General features: G+C 38.8%; 1 pseudogene; it reads left to right on the top strand.

Moving 5' to 3' along the window:
• Positions 1–10422: 10422 nt before the first annotated feature.
• On the top strand, positions 10423–15369 carry LOC129511590 (ribosomal protein L18-like; annotated as a pseudogene).
• Positions 15370–15852: the final 483 nt, after the last annotated feature.

Here is a 15852-nt window from a genome sequence, read left to right as displayed (position 1 = left end):
TTCTGCTTCCTAATAAATTCCAGACAAAATATATACCCAAAGCCTGTTTTTTATGTATTTCAGCTTTCTGTGTTCAGCCACACTTTGTTTGGGAGATGTTCTGCAGGAATTTCCTTAGATTTGTGAATATTTGGAGAGTAATTTGCAGAAATGGGGGTCTGGAGATTCATGTAATCCCATTGTATATCATATCTTTTTTTTAACCCTATACTTCAATTTTGGATAATTTGGATGTGATACTTAATGTGGTGACTTAATTCAATTGTTTTCTTATAGTTTCAACTTTGATCTGTTTCTAAACTATTATCAGGAAGATGTGAAAAATTCCAAAGTGAACTCTGACACAGATATAGAAGGCACCTCCTTTATTCCTATGGCTTTCTGTCTCCAAAGATAGGTCAACTTCTTAACTTCTACTACTTCACTAGCATGAGATGTAAAGGTGCCTAAATGCTCTCAAATGGTCTCAGGCTGCACTCACATTCCTGTTCTCGTCCTCATTTCTCTGCCCTCTAGATGTAGAAGTTGGCTTTTTCTGCTGCCTAACCAATGTTTAAAGGACAACAGTTTATATATATTTATTTTGGTTTTCTAATGTTTTGATATCAGCACCACTGAGTAAATGTTTACTGGGGAAAAAATTCAAACACATACTAAATTGATAAAATCAATTTATTGGTTTTTCTTAAACAACAAACAGGAAGGGAAACACATTAGAATCTAAAGCTGCAATCTGTGAAGGTAAAAAACATAAACTCGTTAGATTCTTCACATTGAGAAGATAGTAATATATTCTATTAGATTTACTGAGAAATCACTTTATCCTTTGCAAAGATGTATGTAACCATATGGTTCAGTTATCCAGCTCAATGGGTCAGGGCCCCAGGTTCATGGGAATCTACAGGAAAATATGACAGCATGATATTTCTGACAATACTTTTGACTGTCAACCCAGTGTACTCTTTACTTGCCTGAAATTGAGTTGACCGTTGCATTACTTTCTGGTGGAGATGCGCAGAAGCATAGACAGAGGCTAGGAGTGGGTGGGGTTTGGAGGTGGGTAAGAGTGCAAAAGCCCTAAAATGAACAGGCAATTATCTGAAAACTATGATATATGCAACAAAGTTATTTCCAAAGTTAAACTTTCTACTCTAAGAACAATCATTTGACATATTATCTCACACCTGTTAGAAAGGCTAGTATCAAAAAGATAAAAGATAGCAAGTGTTGACAAGGATGTGGAGAACAGAGAACACTTATGCATTGTCGGTGGGAATGCAAATTGGTGTGACCACATTGTAGAAAACAATAGAGTCCTCAAAAAACTCAAAATAAAGCTACCATAAGATTCAGCAATTCTACTTCTGGGTATTTATCTGAAGGAAATGAAATCACTAACTCAAAAAGGTATCTTCACCCCTACATTCATTGCAGCATTTTTACAAAAACTAAGTTGTGGTAACAGCATAAATGTCCATCAGTAGACAAATGGATAAGCAAAATGTAGTATATATATTCAATGGTATATTATTCACCCATAAAAAATAAGCAAATCCTGCCATTTGTGATGACATGGATGGATCCTGAGGGCATGATGCCTAGTGAAATAAGTCAGAGAGAAAAAGACAAATATTGTGTGGAATTTTTTAAAATGTGGAATTTAAAAATTCCCCCAACCTCATAGATACAGAGAACAGGTTGGTGGTTGCCAGAGATGGGGGATGGAAGGTGGGCAAAGTGAGTGATCACCTGGTCAAAAGATACAAACTTCCACTTCAAGATAAATAACTCCTGGGGGATATAATACACAGTAAGATGACTGTAGTTAACAGTACTCTATTTTATATTTGGAAGTTGCTAAGAGAGTAGATCTTAAAGCTCTCATCATACACATGCACAAATTCGTAGCTATGGTGTGGTGATGGCTGGTAACTAAATTTATTGGAGAGCTCATTTTATGATAAATACAGACAGATATCAACTCATGTTGTACAGCTAAAACTAATGCATTGTATGTCAATTTTATCTCAATTACAAGAAAAAGAAAATCACTTAATAAAACAACAGCAATAACAAAATAAGCCAGCAACTTAATCCTCAGGATTAAGCAAGAGATGATTATTTGAAAAAAATAAATAAATAAAAAATAAAAAATAAAAAAAGAGATGATTATTTGCAGATAGATTTTTTACATGAAACTCTTTCTCAATTTTTTGTTATTTAAATCAGCAATCTCTATTGCATTAAAAAATAGTTCACTCTCCAAAATATATAAAGAATTTATACAACTCGAAACCAAAACAACAGAGTCCTATTAAAAAATGAGCCGAAGACACGAACAGACATTTCTCCAAAGAAGACATCCAAATGGCCAACAGACACATGAAAAGATGCTCAACATCACTCATCACCAGGGAAATGCAAACAAAAACCATACTGAGATATTGCCTCACACTTGTCAGAATGGCTAAAATCCAAAACACAAGAAACAACAAGTGTTGGAGAGGATGTGGAGAAAAGGGAACTCTCTTGTCCTGCTGGGGATGCTGACTGGTGCAGCCACTCTGGAAAACAGTATGGAGGTTCCTCTAACAGTTAAAAATAGAATTACTGTATGATCCAGTAATTCCATGACTGGGTATTTACCCAATGAATATGAAAATACTAACTTGAAATAATGTATGCACCCTTATGTTTACTGCAGATTATTTACAATAGCCAAATTATGGAAACAACCCAAGTGCCCATCAATAGATGAATGGATAAAGAAGATATGGTATACACACACACACACACACGCACACTGGAAGATTACTTAGCTATAAAAAAGAATGAAATCCGTTGGGGGAGTGGGGGTGCCTGGGTGACGAGCACTGAGGGGGGCACTGGATGGGATGAGCACTGGGTGTTATTCAGATGTTGGCAAATTGAACACCAATAAAAAATAAATTTATAAAAAAAACCAGTATGCCAATAGAATTAAAAAAAAAAGAATGAAATCTTGCCATTTGCAACAACATGTTTGGAGCTAGAGAGTATTATGCTAAGTGAAATAAGTCAGTCAGAGAAAGACAAATACCATAGGACTTCACAAATATCTGGAATTTAAGAAACAAAACAAATGAACAAAGTAACAAGGACACAAATAAAAAAACAGACTCTTAACTATAGAGAAGAAAGGGGACAGGGTGGAGGGATGGGTGAATTAGATAAAGCAGATTAAGAGTACACTTATCATGATGAGCCCTGAGTAAAGCATAGAATTGAGGAATCACTATATCGTACATCAGAAACTAATATAACACTGTATGTTAACTGTACTGGAGTTAAAAATTTTAAAAATAGTTCACTCAGTGAAGCTGGGGGGGGGAAGAAAAGCCAAAAAATAAGATAAAAAGAAAAATGAAAAATCTAAAAAATATATATATAGTTCACTTAAAAAGTTAAGTTTTAGAGCAAAGGTTTGCTGGACACACTTTGTGTGTCTCACACAACTCGTGAAATACATACTGTAAGATGCTGTTACTACATTTTATAGTAATGTTTTCCCATCATACCAAGGAAGACACTCTGAGTTTTCTTAGTCCCAAAGATAAAAACAGAGTGTCTTTGGCATGTGGATTGATTTGAACACTGTGCTCGGAGGCAGGAGGAATAAGGAAAGTTTAGCTGCTGAAAGGAATAGTAAGAAGTTTTATAATGGGCTACACGGAAGGGTTTTTTTAGCTTTTCTACTGTGTTGAAATTCATTCAATTAATTCCACAGATATTTCCTAGGTGTCCACTACAAGCCAGGCATTGTTCTAACCACCATAAGCTCATATGTTTACAGATGATGAAAAAACTTTTCCATAATCAGACAATAGTCGTTGGGGGGGGGTGTCACTAGATTATGCGGATGATGGGTGTGATAACAACGACTGTTCAGTTCAAAAAGTAATCACTGAAGGTCTGTTTTGTTAACAGGCTCTCTGCCAAGTGCTGGGCAATAAGTACTACCTTTTCATTGCATTTTGAACTCTTTAAATTATTTTTTATTATTTTATTTTAATAACATTTACAATTGACTATCTAGGGAACTTGGTGAAAAACTCAATAGAGGAGTGCCTGGGAGGCTCGCTCGGTCTGACTCCTGACTTCATCTCAGATCATGATCTCAGGGTGGTGAGATTGAGCCCTGTTTTGGGCTCCATGCCCAGCTTAAGATTCTCTCTCTCCCTGTCCCTCTCTGCCCCTTCCCTCTGCTAAAAAATAAAAAAAGAGAACTCAACAGAACTTTCCCAATGGACATAATCTTGAGCTGACGGATGATCTTTTCTCTCTCTGCTCCCCTCTGTCTTCCCGTCTCTCTCTTTTTCTCCCTCTGTCTCTCTCTTCTTTCTCATGCCCACATACTTTCCATTCCACCTGCATTTAGCAGAGTGCAAAACAGCTCACCATCCCTACCCTTGGGGAGCTTACATAACAATGTCAAGATAGACTATACACCAATATAAATATGTCAGATTTCTATTATATTGGTAAGTGATAAGGCTCTGAGGAAAAATCAAGCAGGGAAATGCAATGAGCCACGGGGGAGTTATAATTTTAAAAAGAGGAGGTCCGAGAAAGTCTCACTATGAAGGGACATCTGAAGGTGTTCCCTGCAGTTACTTTCCATCTTAGCATGCTGCTTTATGTTCCACATGGCACCTTTACTCTATGATATTTTCCTATTTGGTTGTTCATTGTGTACTGTCTGTCGGCCCCTCCTAAATTCGGCACTCCAGGGGAACAAGGTCTTTGTCCTGTTTGCCACAGATTCCCAGCATCTAGAACTGTACCCAATGCACAGTAAACACTCAACAAATACTTGCCAAGTGAACGAAAAGACAAAAAGAGAAAGTGTGGAGGCCCGGTCATGTAGCTCCCTAAGACTCACAAACTGTGTGAGGGGAAATAATCCCTTCTGCGTAGTGCAATGTTGAGGTTGACAGGGGACCACACAGTAGACAAAGGGCTGGGCAGATTTCAGGGCTAGAAGCTCTGTCTTTTTGAAGGTTTATGTGCAGATCTGGGAGTCAAGAGATTGGGAGTTCACATCTGCTCTATCTCCAACCCACTGTGTGACTACGGTACAAATCATTACCTTCCGCAAGCATTAGTTTCTCCATCTGTGTGGTGTTACTGGCTAGTTTAAACATTTAGAAACCTTCATTGGCATAAATGACTCTATTTATGCTGTTGCTTTCAGGAGATTGAGTGCTTTGTGGAATGGAGCCCTGTTTTTCCTTTTGGCTTCTGAACTGCACTTCCTTTGCAGGCAAGGTGATTCATTGCCTTGAATTCCTCTTCTCCATTTCCCAGCTTCTCCCAAATAGTGTCCTCATTCAATGAGGCTGCATGATTGTGGTGGGAAGGACAAGGCCTTGATCACCTTAAGATATGCCTTGGGTTGTCATTCCCTCCCTTGATTCCTCTCTCTTGGCCTACTCTATCTAGATGAATCCTCCAACTTCCCACCACACAGACGTGCATTCCTGGCTCAGCACCAGAGTGAGAACATAGCTTTTACTCATCTCCCACCAGATAGAGCACTGAAATTAAGTCTTGTGCTCAGACCCCAAAGGCCATCATCCCTGCATCTCCCATTTACTCTCCCCTGCCAACCAGACATACTGTGCCAAGAGGAGGCCTCGGTTCTATAAACAGCCATTGGGTGACTTCCTTCTTGACTTCACTGAATTTTCAGCTCTGAAGAATCAAGAGCTGATTCTCTCTTATGTTTGGCTCTAGCTTCTATCCTCCGGCCATACCTAACCCCAAAGCAGATGAGGTACTGGCACAGCAGTAAAGGACATAGCTTTGGATTCAGCCAGACTAGGGTTACAACGCAGCAACACTACTAATTTTGTGAGCTTGGGAAAGTTACCCAATCTCTCCCGGATTCAATTTCTTCATCTGAAAAATCAAGATGAGAAGGGGTATTAAGAATTAAGTGATATGACGTGAGCGAAGAATTGAGCTCAGTGCCTGGCGTGTGAGCACATTTGGTAGTTGCTATTCTCAATTGCTGGTGCCCTCGTCACCAAGTCCAGGGAACTGACCTGATGATGTTATGCTCACTCTTCTTCCTTAGTTCCAAGGGTTGTTACTGAGGATTTAAAAGTTTTGGTTTAAAAAAGTTAATCTCCATCTTTTTGAGACCTCTAATTTGTACAATTAGATAAATGATTCTCACTTTTGGTATGATCTACTCACCAGCTTGTCCCTGATAGCTGGGGTTGCTGGGGCTCAGAAATGTCTCACTTCATCTTTTAAGTAGTGATCCTGTAAAAAAGAAAGTGCTCTACCTAACATCTAATGTCTACACAGACAAAACCAGACACAAGTTCATGTAATTTCCTGGAGAATAGGAGCCTATACATGGCTAATGTAGATGATTCCAATTAGGTTGTAACATGTGAATACTTTATGGACTGCTTAACTTTGCTTCAATGTTTGGTATTAGCAATATTGCTTTTTTTGTTTGTTTGTATTTTTGTTTTTCCAATAAATCTTAAATATCATTTTATTCTGAGAGCAACTTGATCTAATCTTTCTCATGCAGTGGATGGCCTCTTGGCTTCGCATACAGCCCAGGTTGATGACATATCTGCTTGGTGTCATGGATAAGAATTTGCTTCCTCTAGAAAAGGATATATCTCAATAGGGGCATTTAATATACATTCGCCAACTTATCAAGTGGTGGAGCAGGTTTTCTTGAGTGGCATGTAATGTTACTTTCTGGTTTGAAGTTCTAACTTACACTATAGGGTAGAGAGGTGAAGTGTGGAACGATCTATTGGTGTTGAGAAGTCTCAGCGCTAGGAGAAAGAAAGAAAGAAAGAAAGAAAGAAAGAAAGAAAGAAAGAAAGAAAGACAAAGGAAGCATTGTAAGAAATATTTATAAGTCAAATGTTACAGAGGAAAGACTCCAAACCAAAACCTATTTCAAAAAATGTGGGAGGAAATGGTATATCTTTTTATGTGCTCAAGAAAACAGTTAAAAAGAACTTCACAGCATTGGGTCGATTAAGTACATTTATTCCAGTGATTTCCCAGATATTTCCAAGTTCCATTTAAAACAGAAGTCTCCTATCAAGCAATCCTTTGAAATTATTTACCCTTTTATGGTTGTAAAGTATGGAAACATAATACTTTTAATGGAAACCCTAATAAACGGCATATGCTACAAAGTGTCTACTGATGTGCTTTAAAGGTTAGTATTCTTACGTCACAGGGGCTTGCCCGTCTACACTGCTGATCCCAGGAAATGCCCCAGGGACGTGGGCAAGTATAGCTGGAGGGGCAAGACCAGGCAAGAAGGTCATGGCTCATTCATGCTCCCCGGGAAGGTACGGCTGCCAGAGTCCCACCGGAAAGCAAACTCCACCAGCAGGCAGAAACAGAGTCGTCTGGATTCAGGACTTTGTACTGCTCCAGGCCTGGTGACTTGGTGGTCACCATAACCTGAAAAAGGTTTTTTGTTTTTTTTTTTCCTTATAGTCCATAGGAAGGAATGTTCTGTATAGACCTGGTTGTGAATCCCCAGGATAAAATAGTATGTAATATTTTTAGCACGTATTTAATTGGCAACAGAAAAATTAAAACCACTTGACTCATAATGTTAAAACGGTATTCTGGCTAAAATCAACTCCCAATCAAGAAAATTTAATGTGCTTCGCCGAATGCGTATTTTCATACAAAGCGAATATATTTTAAAGTTATAGATCCTTAATTTTATGCTGAAATAGTACTAGCAGCTCACAGATGGATTCCCCTCCACCCCCTCCCAGCAAATTATTTTTCATCGAAATGTGTTCAAAACATTCTCACTTGTGTATGCTTCAAATTAACAATTCGGTACTCTACATTAGATAGTAATTGATTTATTGACATTTGATGGATTCATACTTGCGTTCCTTGTTTTTTTTTTAAATTTTTATTTATTTATGATAGTCACACAGAGAGAGAGAGAGAGAGAGAGGCAGAGACACAGGCAGAGGGAGAAGCAGGCTCCATGCACCGGGAGCCCGATGTGGGATTCGATCCCGGGTCTCCAGGATCGCGCCCTGGGCCAAAGGCAGGCACTAAACCGCTGCGCCACCCAGGGATCCCTGTTCCTTGGTTTCAAAATATTGTTAAAATGTTGTTAATAATCTGTGGACATACATTTTAAACAACTGTCATTAAATTTAGAATAACTGTCATTAAATAAGGAAAATTAAATTTAATAGACTAGTTGCTATATATTTAAATACCAGTGGATGATTAGAAGCAGATTTATTGAGGGTTGGTTTAATCATGGCTGGATAGATTTATGCCTTTCCAGCAAATATATTCATTGTATTTCTTTTTCTTTTTTTTACAGTGAATTGTTTGTAGGCATGTCAATTGGTATCCTATCAACAGCTGAAGCATCAAATAGTTAGTATTCAAAATATAGGATGCACTCTACTCAAGACGCGCTCAAGAGAACTCAAGACTGTATATTAATCCTTGGTGAACCTGGAAAAGTCTTTGCTGAAAGACACAGAGAAGCCCAGAGAAGAACAGCTGTTAGGAATAGAGAATAAATTCACCTGATTTTGTTCCTATTTGCCACTTGGTAAAACAGTTGTCTAACCTCTTTTAAAATGCCTTTGATACTATGGGTAAAATATCAAAGACTGATGCTTTTAACAATGTTGTTCAAAAATGTCAGTTTGATACACTGAGACTATCATGTTTTAGTTTCCTTTTATTTTGAAAGAACAAGACATATCTTCCAAACTATCTGGAGAGGTTGGTTTCTTTTCGCCAGGCTTCAGCCCACCCTATCCCGAGTCTGAAGCATTTTGTTACATGTCTTTGATCTTCTGTTTGACTTCTGCTTCATGGAAAAATGCTCATAAACTTTAGAGAATGGCTTTCTGTGCTTTTAGATTTATTCAAGAATTATAAACAGTGGACAGATCTATAGCAAAACGATTTTAAGAGCACTTAGGACCCACATGCTAATTTATTTGCTCACCACCAAAAAGGCTTGTTTGGTAAAAAGAAGTTTAAAAAGTTCAACTTTGCTTAGTGAAAAAAAAAAAAACCTCCACTTTTAAGTGGCTAAAAGTATTGCATTTCAGGTTTCTTCTTCTTCTTCTTCTTTTTTTTTTTTTAATATTAAGACCTCTAAAGCAACAATCTTTTTAAAGATGTTATGCACGAGGATTTGCATGACATTTGAAATGGCTTCAAGGGTCTTGTTACTCTTGACATGCTGGCAAACACTTCACAGATGTGCTTTTTCACTGCAGCCATGTCAAGAGAGAATACAAAATCTGCGAGTACAAACAAGTCCCTGCATGTCTTACTACTAGGGCAAGAGGAGGCTCGAAGACATCAGGGCGAGAGCATCCTATTTCCTCTAATCCATCATTACTCTAACCTAATTGTAGCCTTCCCACAACTTATGGGATCCACCGTTGAGCTCTACATTCTTAGATGTTGACTAACAATTGTGGCTTTAGATGAAACAAACAAACAAACAAAATTAGAAATCTTTGCCATTTGGTATTTTGCAATTCTAAAAATATCTTTCAGTATAAAATGTGAAAAAGGATTAAAGATTGTTTATGCTCTTGCTTTTTATTTTTGATTTTTAAAAGGCTTTATTTATCTATTCATGAGAGACAGAGAAAGAGAGAGAGAGGCAGAGACACAGGCAGAGGGAGAAGCAGGCTCCATGCAAGGAGCCCTATGCAGGACTCGATCCCGGGACTCCAGGATCAAACCCTGACCCCAAGGCAGACGCTCAACTGCTGATCCACCCAGGCATCCCTATGCTCTTGCTTTTAAAAAATGGACTCTTCTAGAGCTCTACAGGAGTTGCAAACTCATGTCTCCTATGCTGAATCAGTACTATAAGGGGTTTTATTTGGAAAATCACTTAATTTCATGTAAAAATAGAGATTTCAGCTTCTGTTGAAAAATTAGTTCTGGCAACTTGCTTTTTCTACAGCAACACCAACTGGAAACAGTAGTGGCTGCATATTTTTTAGGGACAGTTTAATTTTTTAAATATTTGCTATTTTTCAACCATGACATGGGCTTCCTGACTCATTTACCTATGGCCTTTGCTTGGCATTTGGGCCTGTGACTCCTGTAGTAAGAGTACTCCGAAATACCAACAGTATTACTGGTGTATCCACATGAGGAAGTTTGCAAAATTTAAGCTCTTTTCTCAATAGATGTCCATTGTGCCGAATGAAACCCTTTTCTTCAGCAGGACCCTATGTTGATGCAGAGGTTCTTTGGGAGACCTACACACCATTCTCTCAGGAGACCTAATCCAGTGGCCTTAGTCATTGTTGGCCAAGCTTCAATGGGAGTTCTACTCTGGGCTCAGTGTGAGAAGCATCTCCCGCTATGCAGGTGGCAGGTAATACACAAATCCCCAAAAGCATGCCAGTTCCGGGAGGACAGAGATTTTCTTTTCCTTGTTGTCAAAGTCTGTGTATCTAGAAGAGTGTTTGGCATATGTCAGGTGCTCAGTAAATATTTCTTGAATGAACTAGATGGGTTATTTATGAAATGCACATGTTTTAGTTTAAGCAGGAAATATTTTTTAAATGGCAATTATTATTACTGTTCATTGAATGCCTTCTGTAGGTTAGGTACTTTACAAATGCCATTTTAGGCATTTCTCACAGGAATTCCCATGGGGAAAAAAAAAGGAATTCCCATGGGATAGGTACTATTTACCTGTTATATATAGGGACACTGAGATTCAGAGATTTTTAATTATCTGAAGTCAGATACCTAGAAACAGTAATGATTTTTTACTCAAATCTGCTTCCCTTCCAAAAGATATGTTCTTTCTGCTACTCTGTGTTTCCTTTTAAACATAAGACCATGTTTTGAAACATTAAGCAAAGTGATGATGAAAGAGTTCTGTCCAAAAGACACCAAAACATCTGACAAATTGCTGATATTGCCAATTTAGTCAACTGGCTTGGTTTTTTATTCCACAAAATCAGCTGTTTGGATGTTTTCTGGACCTTGCAGGAAAGGTTGGTCAGCTGAGCATGCAAGAGTTAGTCTGTGACCCTGGATCAGAAGGGTTACAAAACTGCCCACATTGAATTGGTTATTCAACCTTAGACTCTCTCCTTTCACCTGGCAGTGGGTCTCTCTAGCCCAATTGTTTTTCAGCCGGAGAATCTAAGGGGCTGAATTTTCTCAGAGTGTCCCCCTTACCTCTAGTTTATCCCACTGTGGCTTCAAAGGTTGGTCAAACTCCCAAAACTTTTGGCCTTCCTTGCTTCCTTTCGACTGTATCTGCTTTATCTCAGATCTCCGTCTTTGTATGTCTACCTCTGGCCTGGTAATCTTGCTCCAAGTCCTGATTTCTCCCCTAGCCTGGCAGTTTTGGGTTATGTATTTTTGACTTTGAACAGTAGCCAGATTCAGTTAAGAAACCATAGATGTGTTGCACACAAGACTCAAGGCACTTGACTTTAGTTGGACTGATCTGAACTGGTCAATGTAGCTTGAGTCTGGGAAACTTTTCTAATTTCTGTGTCTCATGATTACATTTCCCTTGCTTCTTCATAGAATTGTGGGAACAGCTTTAATGGTTCTTATAAAGTTGTTAATTGAAAACGTTCATGAATTCAAGGCAATATATTAATAACATTTTAAACCAAATTTCTGTTAATTTATATCTAAAAATAATTATGTAGGGACGCCCAGGTGGCTCAGCACATGAGTGTCTACCTTTGGCTCAGGGCATGATCCCAGGGTCCTGGGATCATATTCTGCATCAGACTCCCCGCAGGGAGCCTGCTTTCTCCCTCTTCCTCTCTCTCTGTGTCTTTCATGAATAAATAAAACCTTAAAAATAAAAAATAAATAAAAGTAATTATGTAGGTGTAACAAGGAACAGTCTTTACATACAAAAAAAATCAAATAATTGTGAAAACCAAAATAGAGAATAAAAATTGAAGCATATGTAGAAAATGATGACCATTAAGGTGAAATAATTGAACAATTTCTGGAAGTAGGATTCATATTTTTTTAGATAACACATTTATCTGTATATGTCTCCATATTTTTTGATTAAAAAAGCAGTGTAGTTTAGATATAGTAAAATTTACCCTTTTTAGTATAAAGTTCTATAGTCACAAAACTACCATCATATTAAAAATATAGAACAGGGATGCCTGGATGGCTCAGCAGTTTGGAGCCTGCCTTTGGCCCACGGTGTGATCCTAGAGTCCTGGGATCGAGACTCACACCAGGCTCCCTGCGCGGAGCCTGCTTCTCCTTCTACCTGTGTCTCTGCCTCTCTCACTCTCTCTCTCTCTCTCTCTCTCTCTCTCTGTCTCTCATGAATAAATAAATAATTAAATCTTAAAAAAATATAGAACAGTTCCATAAAATATTTTCTGTCCTCTTTGTAGTCAAATTCTACACCTGACCCCAGTATCTGACAATTAGTGACAACCAGTATAGAACATTTGGATTGCCTAATCATTTGTGATATTTTCTGGCCCTCTTCATGCTTCCCTGTGGGAACTGGAGTTAGAGTTACCAGCACAAGCAGATACTGATTTTCCAGTGATTGTTATTGCTATAAGTAACAACATCCTTTTCTATGACTCAGGAATCTTGTACACTATGCTAACATCTATGAAACCAGGGCAGCTTACCTTGTTTATTTGCATGTAGGGTAAAATTTCAGACCCCATTTATGATTCTTGACTAGGTTATTCATTCCTTTCCAATCTGTATACATCTTTTTTTTTTCTTGCCTTATTGCATTAGCTAGGAATTCTAGTATGATGTTGAAAAGGAGCTATAGGAGGGACATCTTTGACTTGTTCCCAATCTTGGGTGCTGGAGGTGGGGAAGGATATTGAGTTTCTCACCATTAAGTATGACATAAGGTATTAATTTTTGATAGATGCTCTGTGTTGGTTTTAGATGTTCCCTTTTATTCCTAGTTTGCTCAGTTTTTGCTAAAAGATTTATTCATCTTTGTTCAAGATAGATATTAATTTGTACTTTTCTTATAACATTTTTGATTTCGGCATCAGAGAAATGCCGACATCGTTAAATGAATTGAGAATTTCCCCCATATTTTATATATTTTATATATACTGTATATTTTATATATACAAACTCTGGAAGAGTTTGTACAAGGTTGTTATTTCTTTCTCAAACATTTGGTAGAACTGGCCATGATGTAATCTGGGCTTGGAATTTTCTTTTTTGAAAGGTTTTTAATTAGAAATTCAATATCTTTAGGATGCCTGGGTGGCTCAGCGGTTGAGTATCTGCCTACAGCTCAGGGTATGATCCTGGGGTCCTGAGGTCAAGTCCCACATCAGGCTCCCTGCATGGAGCTTCTCCCTCTGCCTGTGTCTCTGCCTCTTTCTCTGAGTCTGAGTCTCTCACGAATAAATAAATAAAATCTTAAAAAAAAAAGAAATTCAATATATTTAAAAGGTATAGGACTAGTCAGATGATTTATTTCTTCTTGAAGGAGGTTTTTTACAACTCAATGTCACTGGTTGATAGTTCCAACATCTCTGTCTTATTTGATTGTGATTCTGTTGATTACTTTGTCTCTTATAATGTATTATTTTTATGTGCTGCTTTGTGTGTCTTGCAATTTTTGGATGAAAGCTGTACGTCTTATGTAGAACAGTACATACTGAGGTAAATAATATTCATGCCTGATAATGGGCATGCCTTTTATTTTTGCTAGGCCTTTAGTGTGTGGGATTGTCATCCCAGACAGTAGGGCGGGGTTTGAGTTATTTTCTTGCTGTGGGACACTATGCCACAAGCTTCAACCTCTAGCATTACCTGTGTTTAAGGTAGGGAGACGGTTGCCAGATTTTTCTCAATGTCTGCTTCACTTTAATATTTAGGTTGTCCCACTTGGGTTGTGCCTCAGTAAGGACTCTCACCATACTTTTTTTAAAAAAATATGTTATTTATTTATTCATGAGAGACATAGACAGAGAGAGAGAGAGAGAGAGAGAGAGAGAGGCAGAGACACAGGCAGAGGGAGAAGCAGGCTCCATGCAGGAAGCCCAATGTGGGACTCCGGGATCACACCCTGGGCTGAAGGCAGGTACTAAACCACTGAGCCACCCAGGGATCCCCTCACCATACCTTTGAAGACCATTGTTTCTTGTTGCTGATGTTTGCTAGCCTGGTGTTGAGAGTGTATTTTGTTGTCCTGCTTCAGTGCCAATCTTAGATAAGTGCTCCATCCCTGTGTCTTGGAGGTGGGGCCTTCTCAGTGATTCTTCTCATCCACAAGCTGGCAATCTCTAATGATCTGGGCCTAAGTGTATTCCTGCCCTTCCCCAGAGGGTATTTCTGTTCCTTTTCTCATCTGCAAGTGTCTTCACTTGTACCTTGGGGGTACCAGGGTGTGATGCCCTTCCTCCAGTGGGATAAGGCTTTTATTCTGTGGGAGACATAGGAGAGACAGATACGGGCAGATCTTCATGCCTTCACCTCAGTGGCTGCTCTTTCCTTCTCCAAGGCTGAACCACAAGTGATGCTTCTCTAGATCATTCTGTCTCTAGTTTTCCCATGCATACTCAGTGAGGTCTGTGAGAAGGGCCTACAAATGGGTGTGAGTTCCTCTATGTCTGTGGCTCTCAGTAATTCCATGCTTTCACTTTAAACCCTGTTCCCTATACTCTCACACCTTTAAGCATTCTTTAACAATTTTAGTCAGTTTTTTTGTTTTGTTTTCTGGCTCCATCATGGCACCTGCTTTTGCTACAACAGGGACCAAAAGATTTGGTGCAAGGACCCCAAGATCCAGGACTCCTACCTGAGACTGTTGGTTAAGCTCTATGGGTTTCTGGCCAAACGAACCAATTCCACCTTCACCCAAGTTCTGTTGAAGAGGTCATTCATGAGTCACACCAACCAGCTGCCTCTATTCCTCTCCAGGATGATCCAGAAGATGAAGCTGCCTGGCCAGAAAGAGAAAACAGCAGTGATTGTAGGGACTATATGTCCCTACAATAATGTGTGTGGTAGGAGATGCCCAAACTGAAGGTGTGTGAGCTGTGTGTGAGCAGCCATGCCTGTAGCCACATCCTCAAAGCTGAGGGTAAGATCCTCATCTTTGACCAGTTGGCTTGGAGTCTCCCAAGGGTTGTGGCACCATCTTTCTCTCTGGTTCATGCAAGAGCTGAGAGGTACAGGTATTTTGGCAAGGCCCTAGGATCCCCACACAGCCACATCAAGCCCTAAGTGCAGTCCAAGGGCTGGACGTTGGAGCAGACGCCCACAAGGTCATCACCAGGCCACAAGGTCATCTTTGGCTACACAAACTAACCCCAGATCCTGCCTTGTTATTAAAAAGATTTTGGTGCTGAGAAAAAACAAACAAACAAACAAACAAACAATTGTAGCCATTTTTTTTTTTAACCAGATTGTATAGCATCTGGTGTTTGCTGCAGCTAAGCAAGTGCTCTCCTTGGAGGCATCGTCGTTTGCATTTCTTAAGTTAATTGTTTACCCTGTGACCACAGCTCTGTAACTGATCCAAGAAAAGTTGTAATTTTATAAATCATCTAGCTCTTTTTTTTTTTTCTGGTCGTCAGTATGGAGTGATGTTCTTTCCTGTTTCCTACATCCCATAATGAAGCCAGAAACCCTATTTCTTGACTTATAAGAAAATTTATTTCTAGGTGTTCAAACCATCCACAAGAAAATCTTATTTCATAAACCAAATGTCAGGTAATTTTGGACCTCAAGTAAAAGAAAATCTAATCCCAAATATGTAAACCAAAAGTTTTTACTGCCTTATTTGAAAAG

Source organism: Nyctereutes procyonoides, unplaced genomic scaffold (genome assembly GCF_905146905.1).
Source record: "Nyctereutes procyonoides isolate TBG_1078 unplaced genomic scaffold, NYPRO_anot_genome, whole genome shotgun sequence".
NCBI classification, from domain to species: Eukaryota; Metazoa; Chordata; class Mammalia; order Carnivora; family Canidae; genus Nyctereutes; species Nyctereutes procyonoides.
Note: the sequence above shows the minus strand (reverse complement) of the source record. Positions and strands in the feature narration are given on the sequence as shown.